The following is a 12,427-nucleotide window of genomic DNA, read 5'->3' on the forward strand; positions in this document are numbered from 1 at the left end:
GAAGTGATAGTTGGTGGGAGTGGGTTTTTCCAGGCGCGGGCTAAGACTGCACGCGCTGCTATTAAAACATGTTGAATAATTGGGATTTTGGCTGTAGGCCAAGATTGGGAATCTAAACCAAAGAGAGCCATCCGTGGAGTCAATTGTCGGGAGATGTTAGTTGTGTTAATGATTAAAGCAGATACTTGTTTCCAAAATGGTATTATGATAGGGCAATCCCACCATATATGAAACATATCCCCAGTTTTATCACAATTCTTCCAGCATTTTGAAGATTGAGAAGGAAATATGGATGCCAGTCTAGCAGGTGTGTAGTAACATTTATGGTAAATCTTCATGAGGGTTTCCCAATGGGATACATTTTTGGAAAAGATAGACAGGAAGCGAAGAGTTCGGTACCATTCTTCTGTAGGAAAGGAGGACTTTAATTTTGATTCCCAGTATAGCACACTCTCTGGTTTGTGTGTGGTTACTGTTCGTGAGAGTAGAGTGTAGATGTAGGAGATGCCCTTGACTTTGTTGATGGGGTGAACATAGTAGGAGAGCAGGTCCCTGGAGGTCATTTCTGTAGAAGTAGGCAGTTTTGAGAGTATATGTCGGATCCTGAGATAGATGTAAAAATCTTTGCTTGAAAGACCGAATTCCCTGGTGAGTTGTTGGTAACTTTTGAGGTTCAATTGGAGGTATAGGTCTTCAATTGTCTTAATTTGGGCTTCATACCAATGCTGAATAGTTAAATTCGGAGATAGGAGCTGCAATGCGAGAATTGGAAGTAGTTTCAAGGTGTCTGTATTTATTCCTTGATAGGTGTGATATACAGCTTTCCATGTTGCGATAAAGGCATTGACCGTAGGAAGGTATGAGCACGGAGCATGGAAGTTCATCCAGGTTGCTGATAATACTAGTTGTGGGGTACTCCGTATAGCAGTTGATTCAATTTGATGCCACAATGTAGTAGGGTGCGTGGACCACCACTGCTTTACTTGATCTAGGATGACTGCTTTACATTTGATATTGGGTGCACCCATCCCAGCATAGGTAGTAGGAGAGGATAGTATTGAAGCTTTCAGTCGTGGTTTGCGAGCTGCCCAAATAAAGGAGTTGAGAATTTGTTGTATTTTGGATAGTTCTGTCGGTGGTAATGGTAGTGTCCTAAAGTAGTAAAGAACATGTGGGAGAAGAAACATTTTGGTTAGGTCTATCCGTCCAGCCCATGATGCTGTGATGGATGACATAGCCGAAGTTATGGTTAGTAGTTCCTGATGAAGGGAAGATAAGTTAGTGCTAAAGGAGCATGGTGGAAGGGGATATAAGTTTGATGCCCAGATATGTCACTGAGGAGCCGGGGGCCCAGGAGAAAGGGGAAGCCTTGGAAATCTCCATTTTGGTTGAGGGTGATATTGAAATGCAATCATGGATGACTTGGAGTGGTTTAGTTTATACATTGAGATCTTACTAAAATCATCAAGTACTTGAGATAAAATGGGGAGCAAATTTAGAGGGTCAGTAAGTGCGATAATAATGTCGTCTGCATAAAGCCCTATTTTGTGATGGGTGTCTCCAACTAAGATCTCTGAAATGAGGGTGTTTGTGTGGATGGTTTGGGCTAGGGGCTCAATCACCAAGGCGAAGATCAGGGGTGAGAGTGGACACCCCTGTCGCGTACCGTTGGTGATTGCGAAGGAATTAGGGAGAATGCCTGAAGTCCATACATTAGCGCTGGGTGAGGAATAGAGACCTAGGATGGCTTGCAAAAATTTGCCCTCTATGCCAAATTTTCTCAACACCCTTTCCAGATAGCCCAAGTAGACTCTATCAAACGCCTTCTCTGCATCAAGAGAGATCAGCAGAGAGGGCATTTGATGATGTTCAGCCCAGTGAATGAGATCCACAAAGCGATGGGTGCCTTTAGAGGCCTGATGTTGGGGGATGAAGCCTACCTGATCTGGGTGTATAAGGTAAGGCATGTGTTCTGATAAACGCGTGGCTAATAATTTGGCATATATCTCGAGGTCGGTGTTAAGAAGTGAGATGGGGCGATAATTAGCTGGGTCATGAAGGGATTTTCCCAGTTTGTGAATGGTGGAGATGGTGGCTTCTAGTGATTCGTCTGGAATTTCTCCAGTAGCAAGGAATCTATTTAATGAGTTGCAAAGGTGTGTTGCAGTATGTTTTATAATATTTATTTCCAAAGCCATCCGGTCCTGGGGCTTTGTGTGATGGTAGCACCTTAATAGCGCTCCGGACTTCCTGGATCGAGAAGGGTTGCGCTAATTCTGTTGCTTGTGTTGGGGTTAGGGAGGGGAGACTCAATTTGGAAAGAAAGTTTAGAATATCTGTGCCAGTGGGTTGTGTCTCAGTGGGGGATTGATTTAAGTTGTACAATTTAGAGTAGAAGGAGCTAAAACAATCGGCTATGTCTTTGGGGTTAGTAAGCCTATGACCCTTTGGGTCTATGAGAAAAGGGATTTTGGATTGAGCTGCCTTACATTTGTATTGTTGCCCTAAAATCTTTCCTGTCTTATTTTCCTGGGAGTACCAGGCAAGTCTTAGTTTCCGCATATAAAAATCATGCCGGCTCTGAAGATATGAGCTCAGATCTGACCTGAGTTTGCAGAATTCGTCATGGGTGGCCTCTGAGGGTGATTGTATATTACGTTTTTCTAGGGTTCTTATATTGTCTAGGAAGGTGTTAAGGGTTGCGTTGCGTTTTTTCTTCTCCTGGGCTCCCATTTTTAGTAGAGTCCCTCTTATGACAGATTTGTGAGCATTCCAAAGCGTGGTAGGATTAGATACAGAGCCTTCATTTAGGGTAAAGTAGTCATCGATCACGGATTCAACCTGTTCCCTATTGTCCTTGGTACTAATTAGGGAAGTGTTTAGTTGCCACAATTTGTGTGATGTGGAGGCGGGTGATAGGTTGAGTATGATAGATACAGGGGCATTATCAGACCATGATATCACTCCGATAGAGGAGGTGGTAATGGATTGTAGTAGTACTTTGGATGTCAGGAACAGGTCGATCCTTGAATAGATTCTTTGGGAGTTGGAGTAAAAGGTGAATTCTTTCTCAGTGCCGTGTTGACATCTCCAGGGGTCATAGAACTCTTCTAAGAGTACCATAGAGGATAGGGCAGTGGATCTTCTCCTCTTTGAGGTGGAAGTATCAAGTCAGTGGTCAAGTACATCATTAAAGTTGCCACATAGGATAATTTGGTCTCTCGAGTAATGTTGAATTTTTTTTATAATAGCGTTATAAAAGGATTTTTGGTAGATGTTCGGGGTGTAAAGATTAACTATTATCAGGGGTTTGTTGTTAAAATGAGCCAATAGTATTAGGTACCTGCCAGAGGGATCTTGTTCTATGTTGGAAACTGAGAGCGGTAGAACATACCGCTATCATTACTCCTCTTACTTTTTTATTAGTTTGAGAGTGGAAAATATGTGGGTATAATTTGTGGGTGCAGCGTGGTGGATTGATTGAGGAAAAGTGTGTCTCTTGAATACGTAATATATTGGTGCGTTGGGAGATAGCTTTCCTCCATAGCATGGATCGTTTGCATGGGCTATTTAAACCCTTGACATTAAGGGAGGTGATTTTTGAGTGACATGTGTAGCAGTTAGTAGATGTCAAGGTGGCACTGAGAACGTTCTATCCTGTAAAGGTATAAGTAGTATGTAACTGAGATTTCTGGAATTAGTAACGTGTTTATTGTTTGCTTCCGTAAGTAAAGAGTAAGAAATTTGACTTCTATACAGTAATCAGAACTGATATAGTTACAAACATAAAAAGGAGAAATATAGTAACTTGAGAAAATGCTGTGTGCCTTGCACACTGTAGCAGTAGGGTGAGGTAGGTGAGGTAAGTCAACCAGTAGGGGAGGTACTCCTCCACAATTTTGAAGCAAGTGATATCCAGCTGGGTTTAGGGACGACCTGGAAGGTTATCCCTGTGTAATCTGACAACTAGAGTTTATCCCTCGCCACCCATTTGTTGGAAATCCTGGGGGATCTCTTGTTTAGGGGGGTTGTTGGAGGCGGATTGGAGACAATTCCCCAGTTATGCAACTGTTTAATCCCATCTTTGGGTGTCAAAATTGCGACCCGCTGATAATTGACAAGTAGTTTGGTAGGAAATCCCCATTTATATGTGATTTTGTGTTCCATGAGGATCAACGTAATTGGAGTAAAGGCTTTGCGTGCTTGTGAGGTGGCCGCGGAAATGTCATTATAGAGTTGTACTTTGGAGAATGGTTCAGGGAGGTTGCGTAAAGATCTTGCTGCTCTCATAATTTGTTCCTTAGAATGAAAAAAATGGACTCGGGCCAGGATATCTCGGGGCAGAGATTCAGGTAAGTGCTGTGGTTTATGAATCCTATGGGCTCTGTCAATGAGAAGGTCTTGTGGCGTCAATGTCGATGATTTTGCAGAATAATTGGTGCAGGTATGGGGTTATCTCAGTAGGTGTTATGGCTTCTGGCACTCCCCTAATTTTGATATTATTCCGCCTGGAGCAATCTTTAAAGTCGTCAATTTTAAGGTGCAATTGTTGGATAGCCTCTGCGTGTTCATCCTGTATGTCTACAGTGGTGTTATGGGCTATGGTAGCTGCTGACAAGCGCTGCTCAATATGATCAATACGGTCCTCCAGGTTATCCACTCTATCAAGTAGATGATTAATCTATCAAGTAGATGATTAATTGAGGATCTATACTCTCTTTGCATATCAGATTGTAGGGAGAGCAGCATTGCTTTTAGTGTGTGTTCTGAGGCCGGATTATCTGTTGTTGTCTATGCAGCTAGGGATGCGGTGGGTGTATCAGCCACTATGGCACTACAGGTCTCAGCGCCATGTTGCCTATTCACAGGGGGAGGCTTTGTGGGAGAGTGCACTGGGGAGTTTGCAGACCTCTTACCTCTATCTGCTGGAGAGGAGGCTGGCTGTGGTTGCTGCTCTACAGACTTCTCCATGTCTGAGATAGGGTCATCAGTTTGCGCGGTCACTGTCTGTGCTGCCTGTGATGAAGGAGCTCGGTCCCGGCCGGCGCCATCTTGGGCTGGTGTCTTGGCGGCCCTCATGTAAAAATCCAGCAGTTTCTGCGATCCGTGGGTGTCGGATGGTCTGCGGGTCATATTCCTGGGGGTGCTAGGAGTCAGCTGCCCCTCTATGGGGGATGATGGGCTAGGTAGAACCGCTGGATGCCGCTGAGTAACTCTGTAGAGGAGCGGAGCTCCATGATCAGGTGGCTATTCTCGTGTGCGGCCAGGCCATGCCCCCATGTTTTTATGTACCTTGCTTTGTCCAGTGGTGCACAGTCATGTTGGAACAGGAAGGGGCCATCCCCAAACTGTTCCCACAAAGTTAGGAGCATTAAATTGTCCAAAATGTCTTGGTATGCTGACACCTTAAGAGTTCCCTTCACTGGAACTAAGAGGCCAAGAACAACCCCTGAAAAACACCCCCACAAAATAATCCCCCTCCACCAAATCATTTGGACCAGTGCACAAAGCAAGGTCCATAAAGACATGGATTAGCGAGTTTGAGGTGGAGGAACTTGACTTGCCTGCACAGAGTCCTGGCCTCAACACAACACCTTGTGGATGAATTAGAGTGCAGACTGTAAGCCAGGCCTTCTCGTCCAACATCAGTGCCTGACCTCACAAATGCACTTCTGGAAGAATAGTCAAACATTCCCATAGACACACTCCTAAACCTTGTGGGCAGCCTTTCCAGAAGAGCTGAAGCTGTTATAGTTGCAAAGGGTGGGCCAAATCAATTTTGAACCCTACAGACTAATGCCCCGTACACACGGTCGGATTTTCCGATGGACAATGTCCGAGCGGAGCGTGTTGTCGGAAATTCTGACCGTGTGTGGGCGCCATCGGACATTTTCCATCGGATTTTCCGACACACAAAGTTGGAGAGCAGGAGATAAAATTTTCCGACAACAAAATCCGATCGCGTCAATTCCGACCGTGTGTGGCCTGTTCCGACGCACAAAGTGCCACGCATGCTCAGAAGAAATTCCGAGACGGGACAGCTCGTTCTGGTAAACTTAGCGTTCGCAATGGATACAGCACTTTCGTCACGCTGCAATGTTCAAAATGGTTTAATACAGCTCACTCTCTTCTTCTTTATAATGTGACAAGAATTAAGTAGTTTTGCTGCTCATATTCACACACACTTCTCACAAACTTTTATTTGTGTTTTTTTAGTGGGATTCCCTGAATATATTGTTATTAGTTGTCACATCTGACTTTTTTTTTTTTTTGTATTTTCAGCCTTTTTTTTTCTTTAATGTTTGGATTTTTTCCAAGGCTGATCTTTGTTCAATGTTATTTTTATTTTTACTCCAGAATATTTTTGTGTGTGTTTTGTGTGTCAAATTACCCCAACACCATAGATATCTTTTATTATTTAATCTCCAGGAGATTGTTTGGTGTTGGTGTCCCTTGTTCATTTCACATTGTATATTTGAAATGTACCTGAATCCTCACAAACCAACTGTAATTTTTGAAGTAAAACACATAGGAGAGTATAATTCAAAACAAAAATCCTTTATTGAGGGATCAGAACCAAACAAAGAGGAAGGCAACACTGGATCAACAGGAGAAATTTGCGAAGCCTGGGACCCCCACGGCAGACATCAATTCTTCAACATCAAAATTGGTGGCCTGAGGAGTCCATATGTAAGTGAGGGCAGTCTGGTCCGGGATTCGCAGAGACTCAGATAGCAGCAGATGACATGTATGTCCCCAGGCTGTGGTACCACAAGAGGCTGCATCTTTTGGCCGACCAGACTGGATCCAGGGTCCTCACTTTCTGGTCTTCCTTTCACGCTTCCTTCCTGGCTGTGGCTGTGCAGTTGGAGATGTGTCAGGAGGAGGAGTAGGACCTTGAGGAGGACTGGGAGGACCTGGAGGAGAGGGAGGACGAGGAGGAGGACCTGCAGGAGGAGGAGGAGGACCATCACAAAGGTGTTTCTCAGGTGTAATTTGGCCCCTCATACCTTTCTCCAGAGCCTCCGATATGAGGGCCTCACACATTACTTGTTGGCCCTCCTCCATCCTCTGCATTTTATATGCAATGACGGCAGCAATGTCCTCCTCCACGGTCTGTTGTGCTCCCAGGACCTCTGTAGCCCTCCAAATGAGTCCTCCGGTAGCCTCCTCTAGGGCACTCCTCCTCCTGCCACTTTCTCTTTCCAGGGGGGTGGAGGGACCTGCAGATCAGCCAGCCGGCTCGGCCCGGCCACCTCCTGGCTGAGACTTCCCTGTGTATGAAAAAGGGACATGGTTTAATGTTTTGCATCATCAATCACAATCCTAAATTAGTACTCCCAGCTAACATCTAGTTAACATCATTGATTGGACAAGCAGAAATATTTAGAGGAATGCTATACCTGGCTCAATCTGGGCTCCTCCACATATCGCCTGGAAGGCCCAGGTTGGGCGTCAGAAGCCTCAGCCGGGGGGGAAGGAAGCGTGGAAGGAAGACTGGAGAGTGATGACCTGGGTTCAGTCTGGCCTGCCGGAAAATGCAGCCTGTCGTAGGACAACATCCTGGGGACATAGATGTCATCTGCTGCTCCGGATCTCTGTGAATCCAGGACTTTCTTGCGCTCCCTTAGATATGTGCTCCTCAGGCAACCAATTAATATCTTTAAATAGGTGATGTCTACCGTGGGGGTCACCTGCTTCACAATTACCAACAATTGCACCAGTGCTGCCTTCCTCTTTGCTTGGTTCTTGAAATAGGAGTGTTTAATCTCCCACAGACAGGGCAGCTCCCTTAGCATATCTATGAATACTGACATGAAGTCATTATCTTTGAGTACCATATCCATGTTCACTGCAAGACACAACACAAGACAAAGTCTAATGTCAGACAAAACTCTCCTAATCTTTTACAATATAGGCCTCAATGTAGAAGCAGTATAGGCACAAGTTTGTCTCTTACCTTCGTTCTTACGATCGGCGCCTCCAATGCTCCTTCCTCCGCTCACAGATCGTACGTAATACGCACGCGTGTTACGCTTTATATACACTGCGCATGTGTGTAACTCCGCCCGCCCCTGACGTTCTTTCTAGTCTATTCCCCGCCCCTTTTCGTTCAGCGCAGTGGGTGAAGAGCATGATGGCGGAGTCACAGCAGGTGCGTGATAATTGCAGGAACGAGGAGGAGGAGGAGGAAAGGCCGGATCCAGGCACGTCCCGATCCAGAAGGAGACGTTTTAAGGCCACAAATATGTCCTTTGGGGAGATGTTGGAGATGGTCGACATCATGAAGAAGTCCGACTATGACGGGAAGTATGGGCCTTAACCCAACCCGAACATCCGAAAGGCCAAGATCATGGCGAAAGTGGTCAGGAGTCTTGAGAGGAATTTCGGGGTCCGAAAATTAAAAGATCAGCTCAGGAAGCGGTGGTCGGACCTGAAATTGAGAGAGCCAGAGCAGTACCGAAAGATCCGGAGAGTGCTGCAAAAAAGTAAGTAGTTGTGCTGTGTTCCTATTCTTTCTGTCTTTATTCCGTTCATTCTGCTCCATATGCTTTTAGTAATTGTAACGTTTAAAAGGGCAACTTTAATGTTCATGGGCCCATTATTCGTTCGTATCAAACATTTTTCTTTGGGCCTCTAAAACACCATTGTTTAGGCCATATGCATTTTCCCACATTTTTTTGGGGCCTACTTGGATGCCAAATATTTGTTTGTGTAGATGGGTTTGTTACTAGAATGAAATGCCAACTAGATTGTGTGTAAGGAGAGGACACTGAGCAGCTGTTTTCACATCTGGACACTGGAGCACTAGTGTGGGACCCCAGAACACCATTTTTATTAGGGGGCCACAAAGGTGCTCCACGGTGTATACTATAGGGGGGTCTCCATCTGTGAAGCTTGTACTAAACAGGTAAAGTATTGCAGCTTGACAAAGGCCAATAAAAAATATACATCTTGGAACTCTACTAAAATAGACAATTGTACCCCACTTCCAAGCATTGTTTCCTAATTCTAGTTCTGCCATCAAATATCTGTGTGCTAAGTATACCATTTTTGTTTTACATAGGGGAGAAAAGACTCGGAGGACACCCCTCATCCCAGGAGACCAGAGACCCCCCACCTCTGGAAGAAGGTGAAATACCACAAACCCAAGAAGAAGAGCAGGAGGAAGAAGAAGATGTGGCGGAGATTGGCACCACAACAAGTGAGTGTCTGCGACCACAGGCTCAGGTTACCGATATGGATGGTGGCAGATTTTTAATACCTATTTTTGTTTTCTTTATCTCTTTTTAGGTGATCATGATGTGAGGGAGAGAGAACGCTTTACTTCTGAAAGTGCCCAGATCCTGATCGGGGAGATCATGGGGTGTAATCTCGAATTGCACAACATACAGCAACAAATCAGTGATGTTATTAAAAAAAATAATAACATCATTGATGTTTTGGGGCGAATTTAAAAGGCCACAAAATCACCTTTTTGGATTGTGGTCCAATCTTTAAAATATTTTTGCAATGTTTTGAAAAGCCAAATTTGGAGGATGCACACAGTGTGCCAACATGTGCTATCTGACATCACGGGAGATCAATGGACGCATTTGGGGGTGCAACACCTTCCTCAATTATAAAGTAGCGGTGAGGAAGGGCTTGCTCCCCCAAAACACGTCCCTTGATCCCCCCCTGATGGCAGATAGCACATGTTGACATTCGTAAATTGGTGTGCATCTTCCAAATTTGGCTTTTCCAGGGGTGATTTCCCCCCATCTGAACGCTATATCAAACACAGTTCCTAAATACTCATGTCTGATATAGCCTTCAGGTTTTACCATATGTGAACTTTGTAAGTTCAATTTTTTTGGCTTTATTGTTGGTTTTACACAGGCCTGTTTTATCAGAAAAGAACATTTCAATTTTTGATAATGCTACAGCAAAAATTGTTATACAACAAACATGTTGGTTCGTTTTAAAAACCTTTGGTAAATGCACATGTGATTGTGCAGCTATAAAAAAGTTGGTTACTCAAGAATGTGTGGATTATTGTCTCAACGCTACAACACTTTTGGGGTGATGTAATTGCTGTTTTATGCAAACATGAGGGTTATTTCCTAAGGGCAAATACACTTTGCACTACAAGTGCAGTTTCAGTGCAGTTGCAAGTGCACTTGTAGTGAAATGTGTTTTTGCATTTAGGAAGTACCAGCCAACAGTGTTTTTTATAAGGTTACCCAATCACGACATTTTCTGCACTCAACACATTTCTGTCAGGGTCAGCTAAAACAAACACAAGCAGTAAATGTCCACAAAGAATTTCTTTTGGTTGTTTTTTATTTGAAAAAGGTTTCACAGACTGTCTGGCATATTGATAGCCCCCCTACCCGCAAAGAACTCCAGGTATCGTAACCGGACATCACGGGCATTCAGGGAGGGCCAGCCACTTTCAAGCGCCATCAGTGTTGATGGATTTGGGATTCCGGCCTCAGGCCCAACTGAGCCAGCATAGTTGGCTGAATGTTTTCTTAAAAAATTATGGAGAACACAGCAGGCAAGTATTATATGGTTCAGTTTATACTCTGCCATATGGATGGGTGTCAGAAATAATCGGAACCGGCTGGCCAGGATTCCAAATGTGTTCTCCACCACTCTTCGGGCTCTGGCCAGCCGGTAATTAAAAACCCTCTGTTCCGGGGAAGAGGGTCCTCATCGGGAATGGCCGCATCAGGTGGTCCCCCAGCGCAAACGCTTCATCAGCAACGAACACAAATGGGAGACCTTCAACATTGTCCTCTGGAGGTGGCAAGTCCAAGCTGCCATTCTGGAGACGCCTGTAGAACTCCGTCTGGGCGATGACTCCACCATCGGACATCCGGCCATTCTTCCCCACGTCCACGAACAGGAACTCGTAATTAGCCGACACCACCGCCAACATCACTATACTATTAAACCCCTTGTAATTATAATAGTACGACCCCGAGTTGGGTGGTGGGACGATGTGGACGTGTTTCCCATCAATTGCCCCTCCGCAGTTAGGAAAGTCCCACCGCTGGGCAAAGTGGGAGGCCACAGTCTGCCATTCCTGTGGCGTTGAAGGAAACTGTTGAGGAAAAAACAATAAACATTACTATTTTTTCTCAGAAACATGGCAAGCAGATTAGACACAAACATTATGGGGCAACCTCCAGATAGCATTTATTAAGGGGAATTTAACAACAACAAAGTATAAGGTACACCTATCATATTCCCCCTCCCCCCTCTCATGGGCCATTTCTAACATTATAGGGGGGGGGAACTCTTGGACAGGTAACCCTCTTCACTTCATTGAGAGATGAATGCCTAAATAATGGGTATTACTTGGAACAGCCCCTCCTTAGTTACACTATTGGCAGACCACTGGACAGGTAAAAAGTGTCTGAATACAAAGATATAAATACACACTGTACACATTTGAGCACATTTGAACATTCTGATATTACCTATCAAGATAATAATAGGATACAAAAACTTTAAACAGTACCATTTGAAAGTATACAGGCAGGCCCTTGCACTACATGCTTTGGGGAATTCATCCATAAATCTGACCAGTAAAGAGGTGGGTATAGTGTGTATGGGTTTGGCAAAGTCAGCAGATAGATGATTGAGGATAGAGGATTGGGATCAGCTGACTTAGCAGTTGGGGAGAGGGAGGGTTCCAAATCATTTGGGGACCCCCCAAAAAAGCCTCTGGCACTCTGCCTGAATTTAAAGCACAAATCACATTTCTAAACATTTTAGGGGGTGTTTGGGGTAAAGCACTACTATGGAGCTGATAAAATACATTGTTAAGTGACTACATGAGGTGAATATAGGCCAGGAGACACCATGCTGGGGAGGTTAGTGAAGGGCAAATATGTATGAAGGACCTAAAATAATAATTACATAAAAATCCAGCATGCATGAGGACAAAGGGGACATTCACTGCATATTACAATCATGGTAATTAGGGAATGAGGAAAGAAATACAATATATTAGCAAACATTCAATACAATAAAATGTGATATTAAAGGATAAAAATCTTACCTTCATATACTCCTTCTGCAGGACCTGTATGATGGCAGAACAGGTCTCTGGGATAATGATACCCAGAGCCTGGGGGGAGATGCCTGTCGAGAACTTCAAGTCCTGCAGGCTTCGCCCTGTCGCCAAATACCGCAAGGTAGCGACCAACCTCTGCTCCGGAGTGATGGCTTGCCTCATGCAGGTATCCTGCCTGCTGATATAGGGGTCAGCGAAGCCAACAAACGGTGAAACACGGGGTCCGTCATCCTGAGAAAGTTCCTGAAATCATCAGGATTATTCTCACGGATCTCACGGAGCAAAGGCATATGACAGAACTGGTCACGCTGAAGCAACCAATTCTTGGTCCATGAACTCCTCCCCACCCTGTTCATGGAC

Source organism: Aquarana catesbeiana, linkage group LG04 (assembly GCF_042186555.1).
Source record: "Aquarana catesbeiana isolate 2022-GZ linkage group LG04, ASM4218655v1, whole genome shotgun sequence".
Taxonomy (NCBI): Eukaryota; Metazoa; Chordata; class Amphibia; order Anura; family Ranidae; genus Aquarana; species Aquarana catesbeiana.